The sequence below is a fragment of the Motacilla alba genome, chromosome 15 (assembly GCF_015832195.1).
Source record: "Motacilla alba alba isolate MOTALB_02 chromosome 15, Motacilla_alba_V1.0_pri, whole genome shotgun sequence".
NCBI classification, from domain to species: domain Eukaryota; kingdom Metazoa; phylum Chordata; class Aves; order Passeriformes; family Motacillidae; genus Motacilla; species Motacilla alba.
The window spans coordinates 12,800,814-12,820,348 of record NC_052030.1 but is presented as its reverse complement, the minus strand read 5'-3'; the positions used below and the strand labels follow the sequence as shown (position 1 = coordinate 12,820,348).

At 46.3% G+C, this 19,535-nt stretch overlaps 1 protein-coding gene across 3 annotated transcripts in view; it reads right to left on the bottom strand.

The window, feature by feature from the left end:
* Positions 1-19,535, bottom strand: part of TMEM132C (transmembrane protein 132C) — a 172,423-nt gene that overhangs the window by 118,745 nt on the left and 34,143 nt on the right. The window contains exon 1 of one of the 3 annotated variants that reach the window (XM_038152358.1): positions 2,279-2,335. The exons of the other annotated variants lie outside the window; for them this stretch is intronic. The gene's annotated coding sequence lies outside the window, so the exon portion shown is untranslated. Of the gene's footprint in view, positions 1-2,278; positions 2,336-19,535 lie in introns of those variants that run through there. 3 annotated transcript variants of the gene reach the window in all.

Sequence of the window (19,535 nt, the reverse complement as noted above, 5' to 3'; positions counted from 1 at the left end):
CAGAATCAGGATTTAGGTTCTGTGTAGGTTCAGCTCTTTAAAGACTAAAAGCAACCACAAGGACAACACAGAATGCAGAGATTCATCTGGAACTCGGGAACACCTGAGGATCCCAAAACACCCCACAGAGACACTGCCTTACCACCTTCCTCACAGAGGGCTGCAGCCTGGGGACTTCTGCAAGTCACATTTGCTGCCCTGGCATGTCTGGCTGCTAATGTGCTAATTATGCAGTCAAATTTAATTAAATGTTTTTGAGTAATGAATAAACAATCGATACCTGTCATGACACCAAATGGCTGCTGACAGACAAGCCCACTGCAGCCCTGTGGAGTGTGCAGTGCCAGAGTGCAGGGAATGAAGAGCTTTGGGAGGCAGGTGTGAGGTAATTAAGAAAAGAAGGAGACAAATGTACAGGAGGGGGAAATCAGAACTCTCAAAGGACAGCAGCCATAAATTTGAAATAAGGAATTAAGATGCGTTCACTCATGTTTAATTCATGAACCACCATGGAACTGTTCTCCTAACTGAGCAAACTGCCATGACTGGACAGAAATTTGAACAAAACAAAAAGGTAAAACAGGAAAAGAAACAGTGAATTACCATCACAACACCCTCTCTGTCAGGCAGAATCACATCTAAAACATAAAACATCAGTTTAGCCCACTGTTACAGCCCTGCAAGGCTCCAGTCCTTGGCACACAGTTTAATTCTGCTCAAAAAGATGTTACAAATGCCACCTCCTGAGCTGACTGATTTCCCTTACCTGAGTCTGTCAGGCTTCCATCCCTAAGTGCTCTAACCCTTCTAAAAGGAATGCAGGAAAGATCCACTTTGGATCACGGGCCTTTCAAGGGAAGAGGAAAACCTACAGACGCCTTTGGTCCAGCAGCAGAACAAGAATTTGGATCACAGGTACAGGGATTTCCTCTCCAAGCCCCTTCACCCACCCTGGATGAGCCTGCTGGGATCTGCTCAGCTCCCTGCACCCCTCTGCAAAAAGCAACCACTGCCATCCTTCGTGACAGATGCCAACACGCTTTTCAATTAAAACACCTGGTTTGCTAGACAAGAATTTCCTGGGGGCCAGGTTGGCTTGGTGACTGATGAGAATTTCTTTCTTAGGTGTCCTGCTGCTCAGCCAAGAGCCCCGTGGCCTCAGAGGGCAGGGCTGTGCTCAGGGGGAGCACAGAAACACTTGGGGAAGGAAAGCATGGACTGGTTTAAGCTCACAAGTTTTCTGAAGGGTTTCCATGAGCAGGGATTCTCCAGACACAGCCCCACAGCTCCTGAGGGAATCCATGCCTTCCACAGAGCCACACAAATCAGAAATAAACTCAGCAGGCTGCAGAGACAAGCGAAGTCCTGTGATTTCAAGAGGTTGCTGGTCAGGATCTAAGCTAGAGAGACTTTACAGCTGGTTTTGTGCAATTCCCAGGAGTTTTGCTGCAGCACATTATCCTCAGACAGACAGTGGGCTCATTTTTGCAGGCACTTCATTTATCCTGGGTTAATCACATGCATGAGGTATGCAGGACTTGGCCCAATGTTAAGAAAAACAGTCATGCAACTTCTGCCTCAAGAAGCTGAGCACAAACAGCAAAACCCCAGTGGCCAGACTGACAGCAGAAAGAAAAAAAAAACTTCACTTTTTTTATTGTAGTCAAAAGATTTCCACCCACTTTCATACCATACATAATGGATTCCTATATTTCTATACTGAAGGCTGTACTTTAGACAATTTATTTAAGCACTTTAAGCCTTTTACTGATGAAATTGGTAGTTAAAATTGTCCATTTTATTTTTAGAATACCAACACCATGCATCAGCAACTGCAGGCCATCACTTAAGGGATTTGTTCTATTCTCTTCATCTCTACCCAATAACTTCCACATCCTGGTATAATTAATTACCAGCATTTCCAGAGAACACTTCTGTACGCTTGATCAGCTCAGTTTCAAAGTTCTTTAATTTATCAGAGAATCTATTTAAACAAGATGCCATGGGTTTTCCTGACTTTCACATCCCCAGTTATTATTTTAAATAACCATTAAGCGCTGTTTACTTTATCCACCCAAAAAGTAATTTTTAAAAATAAGCAGCTCTGCCTGTCAGTGCTTTCAGGTGCTGTGGAACAGATTCTTGCACTTTGAAATTCTTTACCCCTTTCCATCACCCAACAGGAGTCACAGCTGCCCAGAGATGAAGTCCTGCATGCAAGAGGTTAACAACCATCAAACAAAGCCAGTATTAGCCAAGAACAAAAGTGAAGGCTTACAAGTAATTATTTCTTCTTTGTAACAGCCTGGTGACTTTTTAATCCTCCTTCTGGCATCATATGCCTCTGCAGCACTTCATCTGAACCCAGGCAGGCATCTGCTAAGCACATCACTGGCTCCAGTGTGACAGCAGCTCAAATTCCTGCAGCCCAGTGAGCTCATTGGATGGGAAACAGTGACTTCTGATCCGTATTATTATTATTATTTCTTGGGTTCCAGCATGAGAGGAATTTTCTTTGGGGGTATTTCACATGGAGCTGGAGCCCTGGGTGCTGGATTCACTGGAACAGTCATGAAGGCTTAATATCTTGGAGTTGTTCTTTTATGAGGTTGGTTTGAAGTGACTTTCTTCTGGGCAGGGAATGAAGGGTTTAGCTCGTGGGTGGCAGATTACTGGCCAATGGCCACGGATCTTCAGTGCCTGATGCTGGATGGGCCACTGAGCCTTCGAGGCAACCATCTGCCTGTCCCCTCAGCCAGAAGGTTCTGGGCCAGGGAAGTCAGGGAGCAGCAGAAGACATGTGCCCGTGCAAAGGAGGAGTGATGAGAGAAGCCTTCCCTGCACCTCGCTGGGCCCTCAGAGGCACATTTATAATTTATAATTGCCCTCGCAGGAAACAAGCCAGAGGAAAGGAGCTGAAGAGATTCCTGTGCCTGTGTGTTCTCCTGGAAGCCCAGCACTGCAGCACAGCTGGAGCTCCGTAACTCTTAAGGCAGGATCTTCTCCCTCCTTTTTCCAACTACCTTCCCTCCATTCCTGAACCCAGCTATAATTGAATGCTGCACCGTATTGATTTTGATTTTTGTTCCACTTCCATGCCACCAGAGTTTTAAGAGACAAACCCCACCTGATATTATTCACAGCACCACCATCACCTAAAATGCTGCAAGTGCAGTAAAAGGTCATCTCTGTTCCTTCCACGGACACCCATCCCACCTGCCCCTGCACCCAGATGAGCACCTGACACAAACCATGCCCTCACAAAATCCCCATCCTTGAATTCTCTTCTGACTCCATCTTCCCCTACAAACCTGTCCTGCTCCTGCAGAGCAAATCACACACTGCAGCTCAGGAACTGCAGAACAGAATGAAAGCAGGGAAGATTCACTTCAATCAGCACAAATGGTTCCTTCACCCCAAAATGGCAACAGCTCTATTTGCTGGTTCATTTTCCCTTAATTTTCTGTGCCAGCACCACGCTCAGTCACATTTAGGGACTTCACAGTGTACAAAATCTCTGTAGCAATGTTTTGCTCAGAACTAGAGCTCAGCAAATACATTCACTTAGACCTCAGGGTGACCTTAGCTCTACTCTCATCCCCTCCAAGTTCCCTTTTCTTACCTTCTAGAAATAGGAGATTTTGCTGATGGGAAGGCTGAGTGGAATCTTAAACCAAACAAGCCCAGATCGAGGATACGGAACAGATTTTGGACTGTGAGATTGATAAAATACAGCAACAAAGGGAGCAATGGCTCACCCATGCCCTCACATCCAGACTGATTCCCCCCTGACAGGCACACCTGCAGACTCACACTCCCTTCTGGCTCAGAGTGTGCAGTTGTGTGAGCTTTCCAAAACATCAGCTGGGTGGCAGGGAACTGCAGAAGCCACAGCTCCTCACGTGTGCCCAGCAGAGCTGACTCCCTGTCCTCTGAGGGGTCACAGGGACTCCTGGACTAATTGCACACAGGCAATGTCAAGTGTCAAATGCTCACGATGACCAATTTGTGAAGCTAAAAATAAACTCTGCAAACAAATCTGGCCAAGAAACCCACAGAGCAAACATTTGAGGGAAATTGCAGCCTATTATCAAATGTTCTGTGAGCACCTGGTGAGGGCAATTTCATCAAACAAAATTAATGCTAACAAAACTATTTTAGCAGTTCTCTTTTGAATTTAGAGCTCCCTAAACTGAAAGCTGAAGTCCAAGGATAGGTTTGTACCTGCAGTGTTCAGCAGGCTGACCTGGAATGAGATATTCCCATTCACATCATGGGAGTACAGAGTCTGGTTGGTTACCAGACATATTTCAAGCCCAGATATAGACACAGTCCTATTTAGCCTAGATCAGAGTTCAATTAAACCACCTTGCAAAGATTTTTGGAAGACATTACAATCAGTTATTGCGAACAAATTTCCTATTTTATTTCAGTGGGAGATATTAACTTCATTCATTCAGTACACTGTTAAATGAAAAACTGCAATAATATTCTATTAAACAGACTTCTCTCACATTTTCAGAGCATATCCTTAATGAATTTATCCTTTGTACATTACCACGGATCAAACCTTCACTGAAGTCCCAGACAATCCTGGATTTAGTACAGAAGTGAACACTTGCCCCATTCTTCTCCAGCAGAGGCAGAACAGTGGCATTTCAGAGCTGCCAGAACACGACAAGCACCTGAAGCAAGGACTGAACAAAGGTGCACCAGCAACCTCTGCACTCCTTGAAAACAAAAACAATGGGAGGGTCACTGAAACGAAAGGATGGCAATTCCAAGGGGATGAAAAATATTTCAAACAGAGCATGCTGAGATGCTAGAGCTCATTGCCAGGGAACTCCCCAGCATTTGAAGGGTGATCAGGATGCTTGCACTGACTGCAGCCCATCCAGAGCAGTGGCATTAACCACATGTAAAACTCCTTGTTTCAGCTGCATCGATTAGAACCCAGGATTAGACCTCTGCATTCTAAAGCCTTATCCAACATCTGTCAGGTTGTTCCATTTTCCTCAGGATTACCAACACAACGGACACATGTATAAACCACAAATAGCTGCTCGTGAGGCACAGCCCTTCCACCAACAGGAAAGAGAAGCTTTAAAGTCTATTTTGGAAACACAGAACTCTCAGAAAAGTGCACATCAGAAAGGCATTTCCAATATTTTAATAACAGCCTCCGATGGTTTTTGTAGTTCTGCACATGCCCCCCTTTGGCTGCAAAATACCAAGATACCCTTTTATTGCAGGCCTGTCTTCTCTCTGACCCTGTACTCGCAGAGCTGCGTTAGTCAAAGGCTGCCTGACATTCAGGACTGAAATCTATAAATGGTTTTCTCAGACTGGCTGATGACCTTAAGAGTCTGTAAAACAACAGTGTACATGCAAAGGTCAGTGAAGATTTCCAGAATCACTCCCCCTCCCAGGGCTGCCATTCCCAATTGTCTCCACTGCCGAGGCCATCTGACCCATTTCAGCCACTCTGCTGTGTGGAATCACAGATAAATAACTGCAACTCCAATTCCCACTAATAAAGCTTTTTAAAGAGAAAAGGGTTGGGAAACTTCTGTGCAGACACTATTCAGGTTTCGTGCTGGCCAGAGGCTGCAAATGTCAGTGTCCTGCGAGCAGCACACGGTGGGCAAAATGTCACACGCTGGCCTTTCCCCGCAGCCCTGCCCGGCTCATTGTGGCAGAGCCCACGGATCCCGCAGCCACCCATGGTGCCAGCACGGCAAGAACAAAGCAAAGAGCCCTTCAGCCTGTCCTGCCTGATAGCTGGGGAGAAGAGCAGCATTTAGGACACTGGAGGTTACTGCTCCATCACAGGCATGAGGCACAGGAAAGCTCAGCGAGGCAGGTTCTCTGGGGGGGAAGTGAGAGAAGCTATCGTTCAGTTTGACTGACTGGCGAGTCAAAACCACGTTGAGTTCATCACACAAAAGGCCAAGTAAAACACTGTCTGTCTGGGGGGGTTTTCTGGGCTTTAAAGCAGGCAAAAACAACCCAGTGGCAGTCACAGAGTGGGGGAAATCAACGTGGTCAGTATTTTCTACCTTCAGCAGTACCTCTTCAGAGACCTGGACTGCTCATCTTCCACTGAAGACACACCGCTGAAGAAATCTCATTTTCATGGCAGCACAGTTCTGTGAAAGACACTGCTCTGCAGGGGATGTATCAAATTTAGCCTTACAGGATGGCTCACCAAAGCCTCCACAACATTCTAAAGTTTGGCCAGAATGCCATCATGATTGAAATACATGAATATCACAGTTAGTTTGGTTCATTTTTTTTTTAAAGTTCTCAAGTGTCATAAAAATGGGAACATACAAGATGTAAGTTACAAACTTGAACAAGTTCTGGCCTTGGCAATGAGTCAATTCCTTGTCCTGTCTCTCCTTCTCCAGTTTTTAATAGCTCTTTGCTTTCCTCTGCTGTTTCAGTCTCTGTCAGATGCTGATAGGCACTCGCTGCTCTGTTTAGACACTGAATTGCTGTGCACAGCTCCTTGTTTAAAGAGAGATTAGGGTCCTAGAGCCTGAATGGGGCAATTTGCTCAGCACTCTTCACTGCCACGAAAACCAACAAGAACCAAGAGTACCAAAGAGCTCAGACCTGCACAGGATGAAGCTTTCAGCTGCAAAAGCACTGAAGGAGGAGTCAGAGGACTCAGTAAATGAATTACAATGCCTTCCCCCTACCAGCCAGAAAGAAAAAAAGAGAGTATTTTTTCTTGTAAATAGGTACTAATGAAAAATAAAGCCAGCCAGCAACATGAACAACAGGACTTTATCTCATATAAAGGACTTTATCCCACACTGAGACCCAGCCTGCACCAGGCTCTGCATTACACAGGTCCAAGGGGCATTGCTCAAAGAGCCAGGTATGGCCTGAGTAATTCCAAGGCTGAAAAGGAAAAAGGGGTTTCCTGCAATCAGACCTGAGCCAGGCTTTCCCTGGGCTCTGGAATACACTTCTAGCACACATCTTGATACCTTCCTAACTGGCAACTCACTTCTCAGGGCTGGTATTCCCAGGGCCCGGGGCTCTGCTGGGAATAAACCCCTTCTGACCTCGCATCCCACCTCAGCAACTCAATATCCAACAGCTGCAATCATTTTTCCCACTACCCAGGCAGGGAACTCGGGCAGTGAATCTGAGATTTCCAGGAGGCTCTACCAAAGCTAAGCACAGAAACCAGACAGGAGCAGGGACAGGGGCACTGCGTGGGCAGCAGGTGAAGCACCAAGGCACGGAAGGTAAGAGGATGTAAGAGCCTTGCTGCTGATGGATGGGACTTGGCAAGGCAAGGCAGCAAATGCTGCCAAGATTAGAGTCTAGTCTGTCAGCTTTTCCGAGTGGGAACCAAGAGCCCCAACCTCCGCTGCCTGGCGTCTCCTGGAATCTGCAGATTTGGTGTAAAACATCTAAATCACGGAGAATAAAAGACCCTGGAAGTACTGACTTGGATCAGCACTCACTGCTGCAGAATTCCACTTTCAGGAAAGCTTCACCGCTGGTATAAACTCATAAAGTTTCATCAAGGACAGAAAAATCACCATGTGCTATGCCAGCAATGACCCAGCCCCAAAAATATTTGTTTCTTGATTTTTTTTTTATTTATATGAAAACTTAAATTTAGAGTAAAGCAGCCACTTATCCTTCTTTCCTTTCTCCTCCTCTCCTTTATGAAGAATTTGGAACACTAACAGATGCAATGCATGCACGTTTTTAATACTTGCATGTATTAAACAGTTGCTTGTATGCAAACTGTGATTTAAACCATGCCAGAATATCCCAATATCCTGGCTACAACCCTGCTAATCATCTCCATTTCAAAAATGCAATGAGGATTTATGAGAAGATTAATTGAGAAGCGAGGCTGAGGGGGTGGGGGACAGCCCTGCCTGTTGGGGAAATGAACTCGGCATCACCTTTAACCTCCAAGTAATTCTTTGCCACAGAGCACAAAGCAGCTCATCATTCCAGAAGAGCAGCAGGACAGAAACCAAGCGGAAATTTATCTGGTTAAACACCTTCTTTCCCAGGGATTAATCAAAAGGGATGGCTGGAGCGCTGGTGTCTTTGTGCTCCCAGCACCTCCAAGGGCTGCTTTTAAAGAGCCCTGGCTGCTGCCAAGAGAGCAAAGCCACTGTGGGTCTTGGGGGGAGCAGCCACTCCCCAGCCCCCCAGTTCTGGCTCTCAAGCATCCTGTCCTGACTCAAAAGCTTTGTGGGAGCAGCCCAGCTCTCCACGGGGTTTGGCGAGCCCTGGTACTGAGGGGCAGAAGCAGGAGGGAAGGGGCTCCTCAAGCCCCAACCTCAGTCCTTCTGGCATCTCTTCTTCCCAGCTTACCCACAGCAGAAACGTGAGCAGGGCAGAAACAACAGGGAGAACAAAGTGGTTGTGGTGCTGGCAGTGAGAAGGGGAAAGGCAGAACTACAAAAGGAAAAATGAGATCCAGAAGAGGGAATCTTCCAGAGGAACACAAGCAGACCTGACAGAATGCTAAATCACAGTGAGAAAATGCAGCAGAAGAATGATGAACACGTGGTTTTAATTCTGTTTTTAAGGCAGAGAAATGATTGAGAAGTCTCTCTCTAAAGTCTCTTTTATTTGCTCTAATGCCTTGCTATAACCTGCCTAGGAAGGGCCAAACCAAAACTCTCCATCAGTGCCATAGCTGAGGAAAGTGTCTGGGGGAACACTTCTGGCAATCCCCGCTCTGGAATCAGGATGCAGAAGCCAACGGGACCAGTTTCTGCTTTCAAAGATGAAGTTTATATAAAGGAGTACATTCAGAAGCCAGAGATAAAGGCCTGCCTGAGATGAAGACAGGAACCTGGATCCAGTTTATGTTCAAAGCAGAGCAACAGTCTGCTGCAACTTCAGGGAGGGCATTAATGCCAGAGGCAAAGCTGGCCTGAGCAGCTCTGAAGGTACATCAGAGTAATTCTGCATTTTCTGGAGTGGGTGGAAAGCAGGATCCTACCTTCCTGCTGCTTCTCAAGCGTCCTTAAAGTCATTGGCAAAGACAAACGACAATGATGGATGCCAGTTTGTTATGCTGAGCACCACAAAACTGCACAGAGCAAATGACTTGCACCATCTTTTTAAGAGGTTGAATGTGTCGTGCTCCTAAAGTGCTGTTGTGCTCAAGAATCACTGAGAGCTCCCTGCAAATCAATGCAATAGAGCCCTGCTATACATTTTGTAAGCACTATTTTTATCCTTTCCTAATATAACTTCCAAACCTTCCTCCTCCCCCACGTCCCTGCCACAGATCCCTAATTCACACAGCTAAAACCACACAGTGCCTCCTACAATTTTTTCCAACATGTGCAGTCCTTAACAACAAATTTAATTTCTTCCTTTCTTTGAAGCTCATCTTCATTCAGCCTGGCTCCAAAGGGAAATTAATGAGGGCTCACTGAATATGTTTACATAAGATCTCCTCCAAATTTCTGTTATTAAGCATTAGGAGTGATTTTATCTGCCCTCTAAGGGACGGAGGGGCTGATGTGTCTGGCCAGAGATGTCTCAATACAAGATCTGCTGTCCACTCACCCCAGCAGCACTCACACCCTGCTGGCCTTGCTGCCAGCAGCCACAGCAGCTCTGTGGCAGAGCCTGTAGTGCCAGCTGAACAAAAGCTGATTTCACCAGGAGTTCACAGCCAGCGAGGTGCTGGCACACCAAGGCACACTCAGGGCTGAGCAGGCTGTAGGGCCTGGCTGTCCCCATTGTCACCTGGCTGTGACTGTGTGCCCAGGGCCAGGCAGGAGCTGTGACACTGCTGTGGTGACACCAACACCGTGCCCACACGCCCACTGTGACCCACACTGAGCCAAGCTGGACCCCAGCCCTCACCCCCAGCAGCCTCTCTGCTGCAGGAATTCCATCACTGATGGGAATTCCAGGTCCTGGTGGACTCCACAACCACCTTGGTCTGTGACACCCAAGAGAGGCTTTGGAGTTAGAAAAAAACCCTTCTGTTCATTCTTACTGACATAGAAGAAATAAAATAGCTCTTTGTGTGACAGCAAGAGCGTGTACCATCCCAAGGAAAGGTACTGCACGCACAAGCACAGATAAAACACGTACTTGTGCATGCACTCACAACCACAGCTCACTCCTGCAGGACAGACTGTAAACCCAGCTCCTGAAGTGACCCAGGCTGGCTGGCCACATCGTGTCTGAGCAGGGCACAAGCTGGGCACCCTCTCCCTGCTGCGGGTGTGCTGCTGTCACACACCTGGCTGCAGTAAAGCCCGCGCTCCAGCACGGCTCTCGGATCCAGACAACGGGATGTCAGCAAGGACTGAAGATGCCTGTGGCTTCTGGGCAGGCAGGAACAAAGGAAACCCTTCTGCTGGAAGAGGGGTTTGATAGAATTCAGGCTGTCTCCACTCCTGCAGTTCAGTCTCCTTCATTAGCTAACAAAGCAATGACTCCAGTTCACGACAAGAGAAGGAAACCGACCCTCCTGACCAGCCTCCAGTGCCCATCCTGCAGTTCCTTCTGGCTCCATGTCTGCCCAGGTAACCCTTGCCAGCCAAGGCAGTGGTACGTGAGCCATTACATCACCCACATTCAGGAACCAAAACTTTCCTAGGGATCATTTTTCCTTCAATAAAGAAATATAAAGGCAATGCCACCCTGAATTCCCAAAGTGCTGTATTAGCACTCTCATCAGCTGTAGGGCTTTTGGACTGCTATACATTTATTTTTTTTCTCTTTGTAAGTCTATTTGAACCTGTCTGCACTTCGGTTTGCTAAAGCTGTTTAGCCAAGTATGAAGTCCATTCATGGCCAGCTGTAATGAACGTCTCAGGCTGTAACCCAAGCAGGCAGTGGTGCCTGTTTGCTGGAGACTCTCATTCAAACAACCCAAGAGAACAAGAGCAGTTTTAGAGATGCTGTAAATGCTGAGCTGCTTGCTCTGAAAACTAATGCAGAGCCTTGTTCTCTGTGCAGAGCAGGCCTCCAAGCAAGGGGGGTGTGGGAGGGAAGCCTTGCTTACACCAGGCTCCTCTGAGCTAACAACTTTTACTTTAAAGGCACTATCATGCATTGATTTAGAAGACAGATATAAGCATCTGCTACCCTTGCTGGATACAGAGCAGGCTGTGGAAAGCTCCTGCCCTTTGGGCTGCGTGGTAAAGAGCAGAACACGTCTCTTCTTGGTATAAATTTAAAGGGAGGACCTACAATATGGAGAAATCTTCAAAGGCCAGTCAGGTTTCCAGTCCAACAACCCTGCCAAGTGTTCCTTTAATCCTTTATTTACCAGTAAATCTGCCTCTCTGTTCAGCAGGCTTTTACTGGGATTGGGTTTCAGCCTGCAACCCAAAAGCTGTAAGCATATGCTCTGTAGCCCTAATGAGAAACTCAATCTATTAATGAGCAGACCTTCTCCACAGGACCAGGTCTTGGCAACATGAGTCAGTTCCTGAACTTTCACCTCCTGCTTGGCAGCACACCAGACTAACTCCACATCTCTCAGCTGGCTTACATTATCAGCTCATTATTAACATACATCAGGGCCAGATCTCTTCTACACGCACCCAGCAAACAGGAAACTACACAAGGGGAGGGCTCCTCATTTTTGTCCGGCTCTGGAGCTCATAAAAATGACTAATTAGAACCAGCTCTAGCAGAGGCACTCTGCAGATCACACGTTCCCTCTGAACCCCGGTCCTGAGGCGGGATGAACAGCCTGGGATGCCGTGGCAGCCCACGGCTGGCTGCAGCATCACCCCAGACCCCTGCAGCCCCGGGCGAGGCAGAGGTGGGCTGCTCCCCTCATTCCGAGCCAGCAGCCCCGGTTCAGATGGAGCGAACGGCATGTCCGACGTCCCACACAGGCACGGGAAGCTGAGCTCCTGCCACCAGCTGCCCTGCGGCAGGGAGAGCTGCGGGAGCCCTTTGCAAAGGACTGCTGTGGGCTTTGGAGCTGCACGCCTGCCTGGGCTCAGAGCGCTGCTTTGAAGCGGCCTGCGAGCCCCCAGCAGGGTACACAGCACGTTGGGAAAGCTTCCCAGGCCATCTCCCACGGAGCACAGCAGAGGGTTCCCTGGCACAGCGAGCACCGTCCTCAATGACACGCGACCATTCGCCATGATTGTGTCACTTTATTTTCCTCCTTACACCACCAGTATTTGCTTTTGCCCTCCAGTGCCCTCTCCTCAGCTGTCATCCTTCAGCTCAGAAAACAGAAAAAAACCCAGACATTCTCTCCTCCAGATGCCAGGTTCAGATCCAGTCCAGCCAGGCAGCAACTGCAAGTTGCACCAGCCTGGTAATTGCTCCCATCTCACCTGAGCACAGATGCCAGCACAGCCAGGGCCACTTCAGAAAATGCAGATGGAGACACACTCAAGGAGCAAGAAAGGTCAGCAGAAGAGCCTGCTCTGCTCAGACAGGTGGCTGTTAGCGATGTGGATCAGACTGAAGCTGTGGCACAGCACTCTGTGCCTCACCTCTCACCCCCGCTTAAGGCACAAACATCCTCTGGGTGCAGAAAATTCACACCCACTCTGAAACAGCCTTTCAAGCAAACCAGACTTAACACGAATCAATACAAAATCTGGCAACATCTCAGAGCCTACACAAGCCCCTAATTTTCCTTGGCTGCTCAAAAAGTAGCAATTTATATTCCTTTTTCTAAAAAAAAAAAAATTAGCTGTGGTTAAGAATTACTTTTCAGAGCTGATCTCATTTCATAACTTGCCTCCTATTCGGGCAGAATTTATGCACAGATGCTCAGAGCCAAAAATCTGTTCTTGTTTAACCCACAGCAGAACAGGTAAAGAGCAAATCTCTTGCAGCCAGGTTGGTGCCTTGCTGCTCCAGCCTCCCCTCACCCGGCAGCAGGCACGAGGAACCCAGAGCTGCCCAAAGCCCTGCTGCTCCAGGGGCTCCTGTCAGCTCTGCTCCTCTGAGAGCTCTCACGCTGATGACTAGGGGGGAGCTAAAGACAAAACATTCTTACAGGACCAAGATCTTTCAAATGCAAAAGAGCTGAATATAGATTTTTAACTCTTTTAAATGCACTGTCTTTCCCAAAACTGCAGGTCAGAAACCTGCAGAGTAAAGAGCTAAGGGATCCTTTGTGGAAGCAGCAGGGATAAGAAAAAACAGAGTATTTCAGATCAGCTGGTCAAGAATAAACCATACCACTCCTCACTGTTGTGCAGTCATGGTACAAGATGATAAAACCACAAAACCACACCAAGATGATAAAACTCTGAATTCAGACAAAGGTTTTTTACCTGAAATAAGCTAATCTCACAATAGGGGCACCACATCTGTCATTCTCCAATGGATGCTGAGTTACCTTAGGCCACTCATTTCTAAACAGGCAGAAGCTAAAGTAAAATAACTAAAAGTTCTTTTGCAGAAAGAAATGCCTGGGGCTTTAACTGGTGCTCAAAAATGCCTTGGGGTCTTTGAATGGGTGATTATGCAATGGAGAGTGATACTATTCAAATTATAAAACCAACATATATTAAGGTATATCAATATATTAATGGTTGACTCAAGCAATGGGAAAATGTATATTTAAATGTATTTTCATTATTTGTTCACGTAGCTCCACACAAGAGGTGCCAGCAATAGTACAGGTGGAAGAGGAGTCAGAAATTTATTAGATATTTGATTGCAAAGAGGTGACAAATTTCATTCTCAATAATATTTACAGAAGGCAAATTAAGTCCAAGCCATCTTAAAAATAAGGGTGTGATAGCATCTCAGTCACAGCAATGGGCTTACTCCTTCTGGCTTTCTTGGGACTGACTGAAAATCTGGGCAGGATAAATTAAGTTTTCCAATATATAAAGCTACATGTTCTTATCACAGAAAATAATCTGGATTCCAGCAGCAATTCCATTGCTTTCCTCAAGTATGCAGATGTAACTCCTGCCCCCTTGCTAGGCCCCTACAGCTGAGAATTGAACCAGCCTCTCAAACTGAAATACCTGCACAGCCAACCTGATTTGTGATGCTCAGGTCCCTCAGGTCTCAGCAAAATTAGCTCCATTAAGAAACAAAGCACAGTCTGGTACCCACATATGGATTTAGCAATTTCCCTTTATGTTAGCCAATTAGAAAACACTGGCTCTTTTCCTTTCCCAAATGCTTTCAAATTAATGAGAAGAAAAGAAAAAAGACCAAAACACGTAGCAAAGGCTGAACAAAGACTGGTACTTGATAGAATTTGCATGTAAATCCTCCAAGATTCAATTTTAAGCAGAAGCAAACAAGCAAAATATTTACTGCTCAGCATTTCACAACCACACCAATCTCATCTGGCATTTAAGGGCTTTAGAGGCTCTTACAGGACTGTGAGTGGTGTTTTCAGTCTGGAGGCTGTGAGCAGTGCCGTTTGCTGAATGAACCACCAGACACCATTATAAAAATTAAAATTATTAAAATTATCTGTCCCAAGAGCAAAGCCCAGCAGGGCCAGGGAGGGGCAGAGTCCCAGCTGGGCTGTTCTGTCCCCAGCCCATCTCACCCTTCCCTCACCCCAAACCCCCCCTGACTGCTCCAGTCTGCTCCTGGCTCCTCAGACATGGATGGCAGCTGCCAGAGCTCCCTGCAGACTTCCAGCAGAGTTCTGTTTTCTGGGAGTTTCTCCCAGCCCCAGCCAAGGCCAGCAGAGCTGATTCATCCTCCTTGGCCATCCCATCCATCTGGAGCCCAGGAAAACCCTGGCTCCTCTCACTGCTGCCTCACATAATGTCCATGCTCAGAACAGACTCACTGAACACCTACTGCCAAATATCTCTGCTGGAGATGTTTGAATATTTGAATTTGATGTGGGCTAGAAATATTTCCTAGGAGTTTTAGCTTCATTTCCTTTCAGAGAAACTCCTCTCCTCATTTTCCTTCAAGCTTATATACTTGAATTACCACATCTCCTTAAGCAGCAAAAAGCAATAACTTCACCAGATCCAGGAAATATTAGTGGCATTATTAATGTAAATAAAGGATTTTTCATAGCGTTTTTAAAGTTATTACAACAGGAGCATAAATAAACCTCACTGATGGAATATTAGTATTTTATGTTGGTGGGAATCAATTGTGTGATACAGTCAAGTAGGGAACTTCTTGGGCACATTTAATTCCCACATGAACAACTTTGTTCTGTTAAATCTCCTCCTCTTTTGCATTTTCCATTCATTTCCTTCCAGCCTCAGCACTGTCCCCAACTCCAAAAGCTTCAACTCAACCATAACGAGCCTCACAATAAAGCACCTCCAGAACTAAAGAAGACAAATGTCCTTTTGGCTTTTAAAGCTGCGTTTCTCATTAGAAATGCTGCCAGTTGAAACAAATCTTGAAAGGTGAGCATGGGCTAATGGGCAGAGAAGTGAGATAGAAGTTGGCACACCTAGATTCGACTCCCAGTCTCTGGATTATTCACTAAAATACTAAATACTGGCTGTTTTCAATCTCATTTAAGAAGTATTTGCACTCAGGATCACATTCCTCACACAAAGCAGGATGAAACTCTTAATGGATGACATGGAGCAAATAAGAATTATCATGAGATAACCATCCTGCTGATCCCAGCTCCAGTCCCACTTCCAGCATGCTGCAGGGAAGGATCTGAGACCATTCCTTCAGTCCCTCAGAACAGCCTTGCCACCTGAAAAACTGGCACTCTCCGCAGGAAACCGTGGGGTCTGAACACTCCACCCAGTTCATCTTTCCTTCTAAACCCCCTCAAATCCCACATTTTACACAGAAATCCGCATTTCCATCTCCCAGAATTCCCTTGCACCTACTATGAAAGCATCCTGAAACACTTGGGGGAGCGGAGCAAAACAGCTGATAAAAACCCTGATTAAAGCAGCATGTTTCCATGGTAGGCTGGGATTTCTCCAGGGTTTTGTAACTGCAGATATGAGGGGGATTACTGGGTGTGTCAGACCTTACCAGACCTGGCACTCAAGAGCAAAGGAAAAGGATTCAAGAAGCAAAAAAGCTGCTTCAGGAAAAATGAAACACAGCCCCCTGAGTGAAGAGAAGGAACTCACAGCACATCTCTCCTTCTTCAGTGTGAGGCTGAAAAATGCACTCTGCTAATGGACAGTATTTATTTCTTTCTTTTACAGCATTTCTGCCAGAAGTGCTGACAAATAGGTGCTATTTCCTTACAATAATTCCTGTAATAATGAGAGATCCCAGGCAGCCTCAACTCTAGATGGCGTTGGCAGCTCCTCTTAGAATCCATGAACTTGCTCCAAGGTACCAAACTCCTGGAGATTGAGCCTGATCTGGTCTTACTGCAGGCAGAAAGAACTACTCCTGAACTGATCAGAGACCTGGAGAACTCTGTTTAGCAGCTCCAAAAGCGATTGGATGGTTAAAAATATGTATTTGTGTTGTTGAGAATTACTATTATATCCACAAAGAAATGAGCATCTAATAACTATCAGAAACTGTTTCTGCAGAGAATAACGGTGCCAGGAGGCACGAACTGTGGCAGTGCTCATACCACACAGGCACAGGCTAAATGCCACCATTCCCCTGCCCTGATTTCACAACTGGAGCGAACTGCAAATTCCTCAAACAGTGCATTTGCACCTTTCATTCTGTGACTGAGCTGATTCACCCAAACAGGATTCCCCAAAACACTAAACCCACCGAGCTGCCAGACAGGAGCCTGAGTCAGTTCTCACCTACACTCCCAGCAAGGCGATGCTGTTTAGGAGGGGCAGTCATGGATCTCATCTCTGGCAGGGCCATAATTTCCACAGCTCTGCAGTGGGCAGGAATCATTTGATTTCCTCAAAGCAGCTTGCATTTCCCACCATTCCTCAGAGCCCTCTGCCCCTCAGTCCCAACAGGAGCACCAGCACTTGCACAGGGTCCCCACGCGCTGCTGAGCCCCGGTTGGCAGCAGGAGCTCGGGGCACAGGGGGAAAGCTGGCTGCTGCTTCAGCCTCTGCCATCAGCCAGGGAGCACTCAGATCCCCCAGCCACACCACACACATGGGGCCCTTAGAGCAAACGCTTCAGAAAGTGGATATGAGAAACCAGATGGGAATATTGTCCCGCTTTGGCCGTGACAGTGGCTGTTTTGACTTTATTACCGCCCATTTCTTCCTTGTGGAGAGCCAGTTCAGTGACAGGCAGCTGCCACCAGCAGCCAGGACACTCTGGGTGCTCCCAGGGCAGATGCCAAGGGAGGGCAGGTGGCCTCAGGATCTCCCAAACTACACTTGTAACTTCCAGAAGGAAGAGATAAATCACCCCCAGGTTACACCTGGCCACTCAGGTGAGTATGACCAAGACCTGGTGACCTTTCTTTTCTGACTGGAGGGGAGTTCTGCAATTCTCAGCTCAGCGGTGCCACTGATACAACATTAAAATGCTGCTTAAGTCTGCTCCTGTGACAACTCTTTATTTCAAATGATTGTTTATGAAATTTAATAGCAGCAGCTCATTCCTGAGTGATGGTGTCTGACACAGAACACTTAAAGTGAAATGTGAGTGGCATTTTTGTATGGCTCTTGTACTGAATATCATCATAGCCCCAGTTAATTAAAGTGCAGATGAGCTGTCATTAGGTCTGTACGAGTTAATTTGCCTTCTCAGGGGCCAAAATAAAAGCTACAGCACATCTAGGGTGCAGACTTTCAGGCTGAACTTGCATTACCACATTTGGAGTCTGGGAGCAGCCAGCACCCAGAGGCAATTCTGAGACCCAGCCTACAGGGCTCTAGAAATTTGGTCATTTCTTTCCTTTTTAGCTTGTAGGCTGAGCTTCTGTGCAAGTCTGGCCCTGGTGTTTAAGCAAAATTTGGTCTGTAGTGTAAACTCCTCATTTTGCAGCTGGAAGTTGATGTCAATAGTTTTCCCAACAAGCTGGGGCCTCCTTGCCATAAATAAAGAACCTGATCGGGTTTTTTTAACCTTTATATTACTAGCCTTCCCTAAGTTTGCTGTATCACTATTCATTTACTGGTTTACACAAAGTGAGCTCAAATATACCCTAAATTCTTTGCCCAGCACCTAACATCCAAGCCCGAAACTTTTTTCCTTGGAAACAGCTTGGTTATTCAAGTCTGGTAAAAAATTTGCATTTCTTGTTCCTAACCTAGATGAGAAGCATAAAACCATCTACACGAGAAACAGCTGAGGGAAAAAAAAAGCCCTCCAGTAGCAATAAACAGATCCCAACCTATTGCAAACTATGAAAAACTGGCTGCAGCAGAATATGACTGTAAAATGGTCATGTTGTTATGCAGACTCAATAGCTCATTTAAAAAGAGTGCCCAACCCTTCCCTGCCTTCCCTCCTCTAGACTCTTTGTCTTTCTGCAAATACGAATCTCTCAAATGATATTCACGAGAAAAATCACTGAATCACTTACTGCAACAGCTCAGGGCCTGGGCAAATATCGGGATCTCAGAGCAATAACAGACATGAGGACAGTTCACTGCTGAACACAGGATTTATGGTAGCTAATTCATTACAAGCTACTTTAGAAAACAAAGCTCAGATGAAACTTCTTGTCCTTTCTGCAGCACGTTTTCCCTTCAGTGAGATGCCTGAATGCTGCTGTTGGCAGCTCTGGAAGCTGCTCAGAATGTCACCTACTTGCTGCTATTTTCCCTGCGAGTTTAATACATCCACCCACCCCTAAATCCACTTGGCTCAATTCATTCATTTACTTTTAGTTTTGCCTTTAAGCGTCTCTCTAGATGTCTGAAAAGAAAGAGATAAAGCAATTACTTGATTTCATCCTTGGGATTTCGGCTCTCAGCCTCGGCATGGTGCCTCTTTAGTGCTTGATGAGTGTCTGAATTCTCCCCAGATTAAAGAGGGCTGTCTTCTCTCTCCATGCATTATACACACGGAAGAGAAAGGGAAAATCAAAGGGGTCCAAACTTCTGTGGGTGGAAACCTGCCTGGCTTTTCTGCTCTGGAGAGGCTGTGCCAACTTACACACGACAAAGATCGATCTCGGACTATTTTTCAAGCATATATATACATTTAAACACGCTATATAAACCCCGAGCTATGATTTTAGAATGAATTCCATAACAGCCTCTTTCAAAGTTGTAAATATGGGCAGACTGAGTCAGCTTCTAGAATGAGCTCCCCAGGAGGGTTTGAGTCTGCGCCCCAGAGATCACTGCCCACAAAGTGGAAGAAGAGGAATGGTTTGCTCAATACACAAAGTAGGGCTGAGCACAGAAAAATAATTAGAGAAAGCTACTGTGGTAGTTCTTGGGTTTATTTCTGTCTGGAAGTCCTTGAATAATGATCCCAAACACAGCACCAGTGATTACTGTTTCCCAGTGATTAATCAGCTGCAAACTCGTCGTCTTTTCTCTTCTTCATCATCTCCCTGAGAACAGAGTGGGAAGCTGAGCAGTGGCTTTTGGAAACGAAGCATTTTGTTCAGCTGCTCTGTATGAAGCCCACATGGGGGCCATACATTTCAGACTTGAGCCTCTCTTTCTCAGCCAAAATCCTTAATCTGCGAATTATTTGTACAAATGGGAACGAAA